The 14,297-nt window shown below is 31.6% G+C and overlaps 1 long non-coding RNA gene across 1 annotated transcript; it reads left to right on the top strand.

Annotated features, from left to right (window-relative positions):
* The first annotated feature begins 13,359 nt into the window (after positions 1-13,359).
* On the top strand, positions 13,360-13,928 carry LOC131109112 (uncharacterized). The gene is made up of 3 exons (XR_013627357.1): positions 13,360-13,497; positions 13,747-13,807; positions 13,885-13,928. It is a non-coding gene; the product is annotated as an uncharacterized LOC131109112 (long non-coding RNA).
* The last annotated feature ends 369 nt before the right edge of the window (positions 13,929-14,297 follow it).

Raw genomic sequence — 14,297 nt, 5'->3', positions numbered from 1 at the left:
AAAATAAATTTTTTCTTTAATATTTCAACTAAAATTGCATTATATTTCCTGATAATATTACATTAATTTTTAATATTACAACTTTCTGGTTAATTTGCAACTTTTTTCTCAATATTTTGACATCAAATCACTGCAGATTTTTTAATTTTTAAATGTTTTGTTTGGTTCGATTAAATTCCTAGAAGGCCGTAAAGTACAAAAATATGACATTTATAAATAAAGTAATGAATTCCCGGGAAAAAAAGTAAAAAAGCAGTCCACGGCTCTCATGCGTGAGTGACAGGAAGAAAAGCTCCGACTCACTCTGTACGTATACATATTATTGAAACACTAATCCAAAATCCAAAAATGACAACTTTATTTGTCGCTTTGTTTGTTTCTTGTGATATATATTTTAAAAAATGTAATTTTTCTTTAATATTTCAACTAAAATTGCATTATTTTTCCTGAAATTACATAATTTAAAAAAAAAATTATAACTTTATAGTTAGTTTGCAACTTTTTTCTCAATATTTTGACATCAAATCATTGCAGATTTTTCCATTTTTTAAAAACTTTTTTGTTTGGTTTGATTAAATTCCTAGAAGGTGGTAAAATACAAAAATATTTTGTATTTATAAAAATTTATAAATTTACAATTTTTTTATAAAAATTTATAAAGAATTTATAAAAAAAATCTATAAATTTACAAAATTTAATAAATATAAAATTTATAAACATTTATAAAAAAATTATTAATTTTCATAGAAGGCCGTAAAATACAAAAATATTTTGTATTTATAAAAATGTATAAACTTACAATTTTTTTTAATTTATAAAAAATTTATTTAAAAAAATCTATAAATTTACATAATTTGATAAATATAAAATTTATTAACATTTATAAAAAAAATTATTTAAAAAAGTAAAAAAGCAGACCAAGTCTCTTCTGCGTGAGTGACAGTAAAAAAAGCTCAGACTCACTCTGTACGTATAAATCCCAACTTTCCTATGTGATATTCTGCTCAGTTTACTATTTACTTTACACTGTAATATGTTTCCTATTTGATACCCACAGGAAGTAATACTACATTGAAACGCGTATATCGATGTCCGAGGAAGTCATCATTCCCTCTCACGCTTCCACGGAATTCTATCGAAAGCTCACAGCTGGATGAGGCTGCTTTCCGTCATCTTTTATTTGTGATGTAAAACATTCCGTGTTTATACGTGTTTATCCCGGCGCAATCACACGGTTAGAGCGTGTTGGCGGCGCCGTGGGACAAAGGCGAGCGTTTTCATCGTCTGTATATTGTCGTGCGACTCGGCGAAAACACTCAGGTTATTTATGGCGGTCTAGAATCAACATCGGCCAAATCCTCCTATCAAGTCCATAATAGACACGCCGCCCCGGTTGAGGTCAAAACAACAGCAAAACCGCCACGGGATGGCGTGTGTAATGTGTATGCGGCGTACGTGCGCACACGCTTCTTCCTGCCTGCTATTTATTTATGAGGCGCACACACGCCGTGTTTTTTGGACGAGTGTGTACCCACAGGAACTTTAATCAGAGACATGGGGGCCTCGTCGCTCTCTTACACCTCGGATAAAACTACGTCTTAGCATGCCGGTCACATATCTCATCTGAGAGACTCTCCCTGACAGCACGCCATTACACGCCGCCATCATGGCCGCCGCGCACGTCTCAGAAAGGAGATTTAGGCATGGAGGAACACGGGAATGTTAGCGTTACCTCATTACCTGAGAATTTGGTTGCGTTGGTACAAAATTGTGAGAATAAAGTTGTGAATTTATGAGAAAAAAAGTAGTAATATTATGAGAATATTACAAGAATTATTTGTGAATTTTTAGTAATTATTATAACGAAAGTTTTAGTAACGACTTTTTGTCTTGTAAAATTACTATTTTTTTTCTCGCAATTTGCAACTTTATTCTTGGAAATTGACCTTGTAAATATATGACAAAAATAAATCGTACATTTACGAGACTTTTGGCCTCGGACTACGGTAATATAAAAATTTTTTTTGGGAAATTTACAATTTTTTTTCTAAAAAAATTATGATTTTTTTATTGTACATATACAGCTTTTTCCCTCTTAAATTTATAAGAATAAAGTAATTTTATGTCTTTATTCTTGTAAATATATGACAAAAATAAATCGTACATTTACGAGACTTTTGGCCTCGGACTACGGTAATATTAAAAAAAAATTCTTGGAAATTTACAATTTTTTTTCTAAAAAATGTATGATTTTTTATTGTACATATACAGCTTTTTCCCTTTTAAATTTATAAGAATAAAGTAATTTTATGTCTTTATTCTTGTAAATATATGACAAAAATAAATTGTACATTTACAAGACTTTTGGCCTTGGACTACGGTAATATTAAAAAAAAAATTCTTGGAAATTTAAAATTATTTTTCTAAAAAATTTATGATTTTTTTATTGTACATTTACAGCTTTTTCCCTCTTAAATTTATAAGAATAAAGTTATTTTATGTCTTTATTTTTGTAAATATATGACAAAAATAAATCGTAAATTTACAAGACTTTTGGCCTCAGACTACGGTAATATTTAAAAAAAATTCTTGGAAATTTACAAATTTTTTTCTAAAAAATGTATGATTTTTTTATTGTACATATACAGCTTTTTCCCTCTTAAATTTATAAGAATAAAGTAATTTTATGTCTTTATTCTTGTAAATATATGAGAAAAATAAGTCGTACATTTACGAGACTTTCGGCCTTGGACATTGGTAATATTAACATTTTTTTCTTGGAAATGTACAATTTTTTTTCTAAAAAATTTATGATTTTTTTATTGTACATATACAGCTTTTTCCCTTTTAAATTTATAAGAATAAAGTAATTTTATGTCTTTATTCTTGTAAATATATGAGAAAAATAAAACGTACATTTACGAGACTTTCGGCCTTGGACTTTGGTAATATTAAAAAATTTTTCTTGGAAAATTACAATTTTTTTTTCTAAAAAATGTACATATTTTTGTGTCACAAATGTCCAGTTTTTTCCTCTTAAATTTATAAGAATAAACTAAATTCATGACTTTATCCTTGTAAATATATGAGAAAAATAAATCGTACATTTACGAGACTTTTGGCCTTGGACTTTGGTAATATTACAATTTTTTTCTTGGAAATTTACAATTAAAAAAAAAATATTTATGATTTTTATTGTACATATACAGCTTTTTCCCTCTTAAATGTCTGATTTTAGTCTTGCAATTTTTCGAAATTTTCTATATTTTTTTGCTCTGTTGTTCAACCATGATAGGTGAATTTCTGCAAAATAATTATTAAAAGGGATTATTAAAAATAATGTAATTTATTTGTATTATTATTATTAATTTTATGTCCAAAAAGCTGCAGTTGATTAATGAACAGTACAGTATATTATTTTTTTTTCTTCAGTATATTAATTTTTTTAATGATTATTGTTATTCTACATCGCTACAATAGAAGTAATATTAACAGTAATTTCCCTAGCTGCAATCAAACAGCGACTATTCCTGTTCCAACCACTAGATGGCAGTGTAAGCCTATGTTCCACGTGACCTAAAGCTGCTGTTATGAATGCAATGCTCCATCACAAGTCTTGATAGACATGACCTAAACATCTTTAAACACATTTTTAGGAAAGTCTTACTCAGCCCAGGTTGCACGGTGTTGGCCTCACAGTCAGAAGAGCGCGAGTTTGAATCTCCATTTGGCTCAAATCCCAATTTTGACCCCTATAAATAAGCATTAAATGTAAAAAATGAGTAAAATCATACAATGAGAGAGGAATATTGGTCTGAAATGAACGGCACATGTCAGAGAAATGGTACATTTACCCATAATTCCTCTCCGACATATCCCGAGACGAAGTGGAATGAATTCCCGCCTCTCTGCAGTGAAAGGAAGTAAAAAAAACACAGTGACAGCTTCATTTTTCCAAAGCCGACTTCACATAAATGAGGGATTAAAACCAGGAAAATTCACCTCGGCCTTCCGTCGCCATTTTTTTTCCTTCCTTTTTCTCTTTTATTATTTCTACAAATATTCACATTTCCACAGATAAAAAAAAACACCGAAGCGAGTGGGAATGGGAGTGGGCTGTACATCATCATGATGATGGCGACCAGGTTAGGGAAATGAAATTAGAGGTTAGGAAGGTGCATACGGCACGGGAACATTAGGGAAATGAAAAAGGGGGTGGAACGCTCCCGGCTTTCCAGAATACTGACTTGTCAGAATAAAGGCATATATAAAAAAAAAATAAATAAGTGGACAAAGGAGATCCACAGTGTGGATGATAAGATGAGTGGTAATGAAAACTCCCTGAGATTACATATGGAAGGAGATTGGAGCATAAGGAACGCCGCACCGGATTATGAGAGGAAATAATTAAGGAAAATTGGTCTTCATTTTTCCAGAACCAATATAAATATATATAATATATAATATATATAATATAAATATAAAATACCAGGACGACTGGGTGACCTTTTACCTTTAGCGAAGGAGTTTTTTTTTCACATCCCAGTAAAAGTAATATTCCGACTGTATATTCCTGACTTTTTTTCCTACAAAATTCACAACTTCTTTCTTGTAAATGTGCGATTTTTTTTCTTGTAAATTTACAATTTTATTCTTGGAAAGTAAGGAAAAATGTCGTAAAATGTACATAAATAATAAATAATAATAATAAAAAAATAAATAAAAAAAAAAAATAAAAAATAAAAAAAAAAAATAAATAAAAAAAAAAAATAAAAAAATAAAAATAAATAAAAAAATAAAAAAAAAAAATACAAAAAAAAAATGAAAAATGAAAAATGAAAAATGAAAAATGAAAAATGAAAAATGAAAAATAAATAATAAATAATAAATAATAAATAATAAATAATAAATAATAAATAATAAATAATAAATAATAAATAATAAATAATAAATAATAAATAATAAATAATAAATAATAAATAATAAATAATAAATAATAAATAATAAATAATAAATTAATATTACAATTTTTTTCTCGTAAATGTACAACTTTATTCTTGTTATTTTACAACTTTATTATTGAAATGTCTGATAATTTTAATCATATATTTGAATTATTCAAATTAAATTAAATTAAATTAAATTAAATTAAATTAAATTAAATTAAATTAAATTAAATTAAATTAAATTAAATTAAATTAAATTAAATTAAATTAAATTAAATTAAATTAAATTAAAATTAAATTAAAATAAAATAAAATAAAATAAAATAAAATAAAATAAAATAAAATAAAATAAAATAAAATAAAATAAAATAAAATAAAATAAAATAATTATATTATATCTGATTTCCCTTTTTTTTCTCTGCTGTACAACCAACAATAGGTGAATACCTTTCCTTATTTATGAATTTATGAATGTATATTTAGAGTATAGAAAAACGATATACATATTACTAATTTTTTCTCGTAAATGTACGCCTTTTTCTTGTATGACTTAACAACTTTTTTGTCGTAACTTTATTCTTGTTATTTTACAACTTTATTCTTGAAATGTCCGATAATTTTAATAATTATTTGAATTATTCTAATAAGAAAATGAGGGATTGTAAATTTACAACTTTATTCTTGGAAATTAAGAAAAGATTTTGTAAATTTTAGATTAATAATAAATAAAAATAAATAATGAATAAATAAATTTAATAATAATTGTTTTTTCTCATAAATGTACAACTTTATTTTTGTTATTTTACAACTTTATTCTTGAAATGTCCAATAATTTTAATTATATATTTGAATTATTATAATAAGAAAATTACTTATGTGATCGTTGGTGCTGGGCAAAGTTAAATTCAGATTTGTTTCGTGTAAATTTACTACTTTTTTTCTCATAAATGTCCAACTTTTCTTTTACAAATATATTCAGTTAAATTTATGGGAATAAAGTTGTAATATTAGAAGAATAAAGTCATAAATTGTATTTATTTTCATACATATCCGAGAATAAAATATTTTTTCTTAAATGTACAACTTTATTCTCACAAATGTCTGATCTTAGTCTTGCAAATTTCGAAATTTCCTTTTTTTTTTTTGCTCTGCAAACACAGCATCAGCAATAGTACAAGTTGTTGTAGTACCGGAGGTCTCCGGCAGGGGTCGCATATGGCGCTATACTGGGGACACTTCGCTTCCGGTTCAGTGACGCCGTGGCTCGGTTCGGGGAAAGTTTGCGTCCTTTTCAGGTATTTCTTCCTCCATGTCGATCATTTCCACTCATGATGGTGTCACTGAATGTTGCGGGGTGTTTTTGGAAAGTACTTATGTGTGCGTTTCATTAATTAATTTAGTTAATGACGTGAAATATGGGATGACGAATATAAGCTAATGCTAAAGCTTCAATACAACTGCACTGCTCAAGGAGCTTAAACTAATTCCTTATTAACGTCACGTGTGTATTTTTGCTCAGTCTTATTGTTTATTAGAAAACATGGGTCAATTTAATAAACATGTCCGTCATAAAATGTATAATATGAATGGACCGAAGCATAGAAAACTTGTTTATGACCTTTAAACACTGTTAGAGCCCTGTAGACATAAAATAACACCCCTATAGTTACCTTTACACTCCTTTATTATTTGTTTACATCGTATTGCACAACTGTAATGTGGTGCGTTTGGATCAATACTGAAATATTGATACTTCTCAAATCAAAAAACATTAATCTTTTGATGCTTCAGTCTTCTTCTTAACTTTATATTATTAGGAATCCAGAATAAAGTAAAAATATTACAAAAAAAGGCAATTGTATGAGAATATACTTGAAATATTATGAGGAAAAATAATGTCATTTTAGAACCGTAAAGTTAAAATATTATTATATTTTTTTATGATGACATAATATTACCAGAAAGAAAATAAAATAAAGTATTAATTTTTAGAAAATAAGATTGATGATAAGTTAGAATATTGTGGGAAAAAGTCCAAATATTATGGGAATAAAATCATAATATTTTGAGAATATTATATAAGACAATAAAACAGGAACTGCGTGTGTCCAAGTCATAAAATAGCATATTATAGCAGCCTATCATAATCATAGGAGCCAATCATAAGCTTTGAAATCCACTTGCAGACTCACTGTTTCATCTTACAAACATTAAACTCATCACACAGCAACCTAACACTCAATAATACTTAATATACATTACTTGTACCATTCATTCATTTTTTTTTACCGGGGGGAGTGCTGGAGCCTATCCCAGCTGTCTTCAGACGAGAGGCGGGGTACACTCTGGACTGGTCGGCAGCCAATCACAGGGCACATATAGACAAACAACCATTCACACTCACATTCATACCTATGGACAATTGGGAGTCGCTAATTAACCTAGCATGTTTTTGGAATGTGGGAGGAAGCCGGAGAAAACCCACGCATGCACGACATGCAAACTCCACACAGAGATGGCCGAGTGTGGAATTGAACCCTGGTCTCCTAGCTGTGAGGTCTGCGCTCTAACCACTCAACCGCTGTGCAGCCTCTTACTTGTACTAATATGACTTTGAAATAACAAACATCAGCTATTTTAGCATCAGCCCTCAATGCTGCTTGTGTTTAACAGGGGGAGGCTGACGTCATTGCAGCGTCCAAATGCATTATGGGAAAACTTTACAATGTTGTAGACTTTGTCGAATGTAGCACAAAAGACCATTTTTTTGGATATTTGGGAAATAGAAGTTTAGCAGATTTTTTTCTTTGTTGGCGTCCATTTTCAACGAAAGCAGAAATCAGTTATTAAAAAAGAAAAAAATAGAAAACAATACATATTGAAAGGCGCTACAGAAGGTTGGGGGGGGCGGCGGGGGTGTGGAATGAGGTATTATAACGAAGAAGGACGAAGGAGCCCCACCACTCTGAATGATAAGTGTCTGGCGCGCTGCAGGTTATGGGAAGTTCACACAAACAAATGATTCCCATTTGCCGGAGGCGAGGGACACAATTGAGATGGGGAGGGGGTGGAGTTCGGAGGGAGGTGCTGAATACGGGGAGGCATGATTTGAGAGCGCTCCATCTGCATCAGAGAAACGTTTACCTTTTTTTTTTTTTTTTTTTTTTTTTTTTTTTTTTACTCGGGCAATGTTTTCATGGCATCTTCAATCTGAAGAATATTAGGGACCCTGCAGTGTCTCCACTGCTTTAAATGACAGCCTATGGGCCGCGGTCAATAACACTAAATGTATGGCAAATGGCTTCATGCGGTGGGAGGGGGGCTGTTTTTTTTTTGTAAGTAATCATTGTGTATGAATATTGTCATTTTTAGGCAATAATATGCATGAAAAAACACATTGCTACTCATGCAACTGATGAAATGGAAAAGAACCAAAAATATCCGTTGTGCCGTAAATGCATTAAGCATCTTATATAATATTGCGCAATAATATATATAATAATATAATATATAACAATATATAATAATACTGAGCATGAAGTTACACATAGCTAGCTGTTATGCATGGTGTACCACTCAATGGCAATAGCAATGGGGAGAAATGTGATGATAAACATAGAACTCATTTCTATCGTGGCCAATGAATACATTGTGGCAATTTTTAATGTCCTTTTACTGTTATATTATGACAATTACGGGTGTTAAAATGTGATGCATGAACCCCCCACAGCAAGTGGTTTTACTCTATTTTAGTTTTATTTAGTCTTAAATATTTAGCCGTAGCTCTATTTACCTTAGTGGTGGTTGATAATACTTAATGTCCTTTTACTGTTATATTATGACAATTACGGGTGTTTAAATGTGATGCCTGAACCCCCCCACAGCAAGTAGTTTTACTCTATTTTAGTTTTATTTAGTCTAGCTGTAGCTCTATTTACCTCTATATATATATATATATAAAATAAATTTCATTTTATTTAACTTTTACACAATCTTAATGTAATATTTAATGTCCTTTTACTGTTATATGACAATTACGGGTGTTAAAATATGATGCATGAAGCCCCCACAGCAAGTAGTTTTACTCTATTTTAGTTTTATTTAGTCTTACATATTTCGCCGTAGCTCTATTTATATATATATATATATATATATATATGTATAAATACATTTCATTTTATTTAACTTTTACACAATCTTAATGTAATATTTAATGTCCTTTTACTGTTATATGACAATTACGGGTGTTAAAATGTGATGCATGAACCCCCCACAGCAAGTAGTTTTACTCTATTTTAGTTTTATTTAGTCTAGCTGTAGCTCTATTTACCTCTATATATATATATATATAAAATAAATTTCATTTTATTTAACTTTTACACAATCTTAATGTAATATTTAATGTCCTTTTACTGTTATATGACAATTACGGGTGTTAAAATGTGATGCATGAACCCCCCACAGCAAGTAGTTTTACTCTATTTTAGTTTTATTTAGTCTTAAATATTTAGCCGTAGCTCTATTTACCTTAGTGGTGGTTGATAGCCATGCCGGTCAGGAGTCTTCAGCGTCATCCATCAATTTGCCAAGTCGTGCTCAAATTTGTTTTCCAATGCCAAAAGAAGGCGAATAATTAAATAAATTATATATATATATATATATATATATAATAAATTTCATTTTATTCAACTTTTACACAATCTTAATGTAATATTTAATGTCCTTTTACTGTTATATGACAATTACGGGTGTTAAAATGTGATGCATGAATCCCCCACAGCAAGTAGTTTTACTCTATTTTAGTTTTATTTAGTCTTATTCTAGAGTAATTAACTTGTTTAGGCTGGAATGACGTTTGTTGATGTAAAAAAGGCATGTTACATTATGTTGATTCAGCTTACGTAATCCCGTCTCAGTGTTTGTTTTGAATGAATAATGTTGCTTTATTTTAGTTTTATTTAGTCTTTAGACTTTTGAACAAAAACGCGCTTATAAAGATAAAATTAACACTCCAAAAAGGTATTAATTGAAGTACTCAGTGATTCCTCCGCGCTTTGCCCTTTAAATTTGCCTTCGCTCCATTAAGGTTTGTCATACATTGAATACAACCAACGTATTATTAGCAAATATATTAATATTTCAAGCATCAAAATTGGCTAAATTGACAAATATAAGGCATTCAGAAGACTCATTCAAAGGAGGTTGCGGGTTTGATTGACAGCATAATAATGCCTAACAAAGGTCAGGACTCTGAACTTCCGGAACACACATACAACAACAACCACAATTCTTATTTTTGCTTATATATTGGGCAATATGAGTGTAAGTGTGACTATAGGGGTGTTATATTGTGTTTAGAGGGCTCTAATTATGTTAAAATAATAGATATTTAGGTTTTTATGCTTTAACTGTGAATATATTCCATTTATAAGGAATCCATTGTGGTCGGGAACCAAATTAAGAACGGTGGGCTAAGGGTTAGTATTTTGGCTACACAGTTATAAGATCTGGGTTCGATTCTCAGCAATGTACAATTTTTGCAGAGCGTGGCCTATTGAGAAACCCCTGCTCTTGCGTACCCAAAACATCCTCTTCTAAAGTATTATCCGTCTACTGTCAGAAGCTGACAATCAAAGAGGGAAGGGCCTTTCACTCGGGATTGTCCATTTTCCATGTCGAGCAATCAGGCAGAAATCCATCACAGGACTGACGGAGACTGCAATTTCCTCATTGGCAGGCGCATCAATAGGCCATAATGTGATAATGCAGTCGCAAGACATCTTCAGGCTCCAGTAACTACTCATTCTTTCCTTTTTTTTCTCATCTCGAAATGTTAGTTCCATGTTATGATATTTGTTGAACGCTAATTAACGTACCGTACTTTGATTATGTTAGCTTGGACGCACGCCGTCGGACAATATATGAACTCGATCAATCCCCACAAATTTCATGTAAACATGGTTGCTTTTATGCAGCCTCTCCTCCTTTGTATCTCCATGGGGATCTCTGATTGCTTCAAAAAGTGAAGGGGTGCTCAAAGCTAACAGCTGCTCCCGAGTGTAAACAATGGAGTAAAATGCAACAAGATGAACATCCATAACTTGCTTAAGAAGTCAGTATGGCACCAAAACCAGGTGAACAAGTGGTTAGCACACAGGCCTCACAGCTTATGGACCCGAGTTCAATTCCACCCTTGGCCATCTCTGTGTGGAGTTTGCATGTTCTCCCCGTGCATGAGTTGTGTTTTCTCCGGGTACTCCGGTTTCCTCCCACATTCCAAAAACATGCTAGGTTAGTTAGCGACTACAAATTGTCCATAGGTATGAATGAGTGTGAATGGTTGTTTGTCTATATGTGCCCTGTGATTGGCTGGCCACCAGTCCAGGGTGTACCCCGCCTCTTGCCTTGAAGACAGCTGGGATAGGCTCCAGCGACCCTGGTGAGGATCAGCAGTAGAAAATGAATGAATGAATGAATGAATGTACACACACTGCATAACGTATTAATGCCTATTATCACCACTAGGTGTCAGTGTAGCACCTTTACGTTCAAATCATGACGCTAGTTTTTCTTTCTTTAATATTATTAATATTTTTATTAATAATAAAAATAAAATAATTAATTAATAATACCATTTATAATAAATAAATTTAATAAAATTCAAATGATAAATAATAAATGAAATAATATTTTAATAATTTAAATTTTTTATTTTTTTATTAATAAAAAAATAAAAACCTGATTTAAAGTTTAATAAAATAGTGCAACATAACATTAAAAAAATTGTTTTTTTTCTGAAAATTTTACCACAAGAAAGTGAGGTGATTTAATTATTATACCCGGAAATTGGAGCAAAGTTCACTCCAACATGTGGAAAGGGAGTCACTGTAAGCGTGTAATTAATTTCTCATTGCTATTTACCTACATGTTGGTTAATTATGACTGCTATGAAGGTGTACGCCACACACACACACACACACACACACAAATACACATATATATATATATATATATATAGAGACAGTGATTTAAAAATGGCTGAATTTACCACACATGACTTCCTATCCTAATCAAGGCCTTTCTCAACTCCTATTTGAAAGACACACATGAGCGAGTCCTTCAGCAGGATACCTTCACACTGTTTGATGAAACAGTGAGTGCACATGTGTGTGTGTGTCTGTGTGTGTGTGTGTGTGTGAGAAAGAGAAACCCCGCCAGTGGAGTGGTAAAAGATATTAGGCGGCAATTGCAAAACGATTGCAAAAAAGTGACATCCTTAATGGAGAAAGATTACTGTGTGCAACACGACTTTGATTTGAGCTGCATACAATTTATTCTCCCCGAGCCGGGAGGCTTCACGGACAGCTCTGCACGGCGAGCTCCTCGCCCCGCCGCCCTTTTGTGTTGTGTGAGCAAATGCAAATTTATGTTAACACAAATTGATATATTTTTGAATGCAAACGAGTGAGACACAAAATGTCCTTTGCGGCAATTATTTCTGACTGCGGCTTTTATTATTGTATTACTCCTGTCAGCTTTCAGAGGAATGACTCAAATTGCTTGGTTTTGGGCTGAGAGGCTCATCTGAAAATGTTTATCGCGCTTTGCAGAACATGTTGAAACACACCTTGAGTAAAAAAAAAAAAACAGATGAAATGGAAAAGAACCAAAAATGTTGTGCTGTAAATGCATTAAGCATCTTATATAATATTAGCCCTGAGCATGAAATAACACATAGCTAGCCGTTATGCATGAAAGACGGCTATACTGCACGGTTTACCACTTGTAGCAATGGGGAAAAATGTGATGATAAACATAGAACTCATCTCTATTGTGGCAAATAGTTTGACATTGTTAAAAACCGACAGGTACAGAAATACACTTGGTATCTTCCAAGTATATCCTCTGACACCGGGGACTCATTTTAGTTTGCCAAGTCGTGGTCAAATTTGTTTTCCAATGCCAAAAGAAGGTGAACAATTTCATTTTATCTCACTTTTACACAATCTTTATGTAATATTTAATGTCCTTTTACTGTTATATGACAATTACGGGTGTTAAAATGTGATGCATGAACCCACCACAGCAAGTAGTTTTACTCTATTTTGGTTTTATTTAGTCTTATTCAAGTGTAATTAACTTATTTAGGCTGGAATGACATTTGTTGATGTAAAAAAAAGGCATGTTACATTATGTTGATTCAGCTTAAGCAATCCCGTCTCAGTGTTTGATTTGAATGAGTAATGTTGCTTTATTTTAGTTTTATTCAGTCTTATTTTTGAGTCTGTCAGTCAGTCATTTTCTACCGCTTATCCTTGGTTCTTTTCCAAAAGGTGTGATGCATGAAGTTGACTCCCTGTCTTCTACCACCTTTCCGCTAAACGTGAGTATTTTTTGTTTTATTTTTGGTTTTATTTAGTCATACGAGCGTATCCTATGAACATGTCAACTTGTAATCATGAATACATTTGTGTTTTTTTTCCCTAATAGTAACATTTGGGGCAGATTCAGCCATTCTCCCACGTGACTTCTGGTTTTTGACCACCTAAAAGTGAGTAATTGTATTTTATTTTAGTTTTATTTAGTATTATTATCCTATGGTTACGTTCTTTTCCTATATTATGGCAGTTAAGAATGTTCAAAAAGGTGCGATGCATGAAGTTGACTCCCCGTCTTCTACCACCTTTCCGCTAAACATGAGTATTTTTGTTTAATTTTGGTTTTATTTAGTCATATGAGCGTATGCTATGAACATGTCCACTTGTAATCATGAATACATTTGTGTTTTTTCCCCTAATAGTAACATTTGGGGCAGATTCAGCCATTCTCCCACGTGACTTCTGGTTTTTGACCACCTAAAAGTGAGTAATTGTAGTTTATTTTAGTTTGATTTAGTATTATTATCCTATGGTTACGTTTTTTCCCCATATTATGGTAGTTAAGAATGTTCAAAAAGTTGCGATGCATGAAGTTGACGTCGCCTCCTACCCCCTTTCTGCTAAATGTGAGTATTTTTGTTTTATTTTTGGTTTTATTTAGTCATACAATCGTATGCTATGAACATGTCCACTTGTAATCATGAATACATTTGTGTTTTTTCCCCTAATAGTAACATTTGGGGCAGATTCAGCCATTCTCCCACATGACTTCTGGTTTTTGACCACCTAAAAGTGAGTAATTGTAGTTTATTGTAGTTTATTTTAGTTTGATTTAGTCTTATTATCCTATGGTTATGTTTTTCCCCATATTATGGCAGTTAAGAATGTTCAAAAAGTTGCGATGCATAAAGTTGAATCCGTCTCCTACCCCCTTTCCGCTAAATGTGAGTATTTTTGTCTTATTTTTGGTTTT

The sequence above is a fragment of the Doryrhamphus excisus genome, linkage group LG5, assembly GCF_037039965.1.
Source record: "Doryrhamphus excisus strain RoL-2023G ecotype Guam linkage group LG5, RoL_Dexc_Guam_v1.1, whole genome shotgun sequence".
Lineage (NCBI taxonomy): Eukaryota > Metazoa > Chordata > Actinopteri > Syngnathiformes > Syngnathidae > Doryrhamphus > Doryrhamphus excisus.
This window is presented reverse-complemented; position numbering and strand designations above follow the sequence as displayed.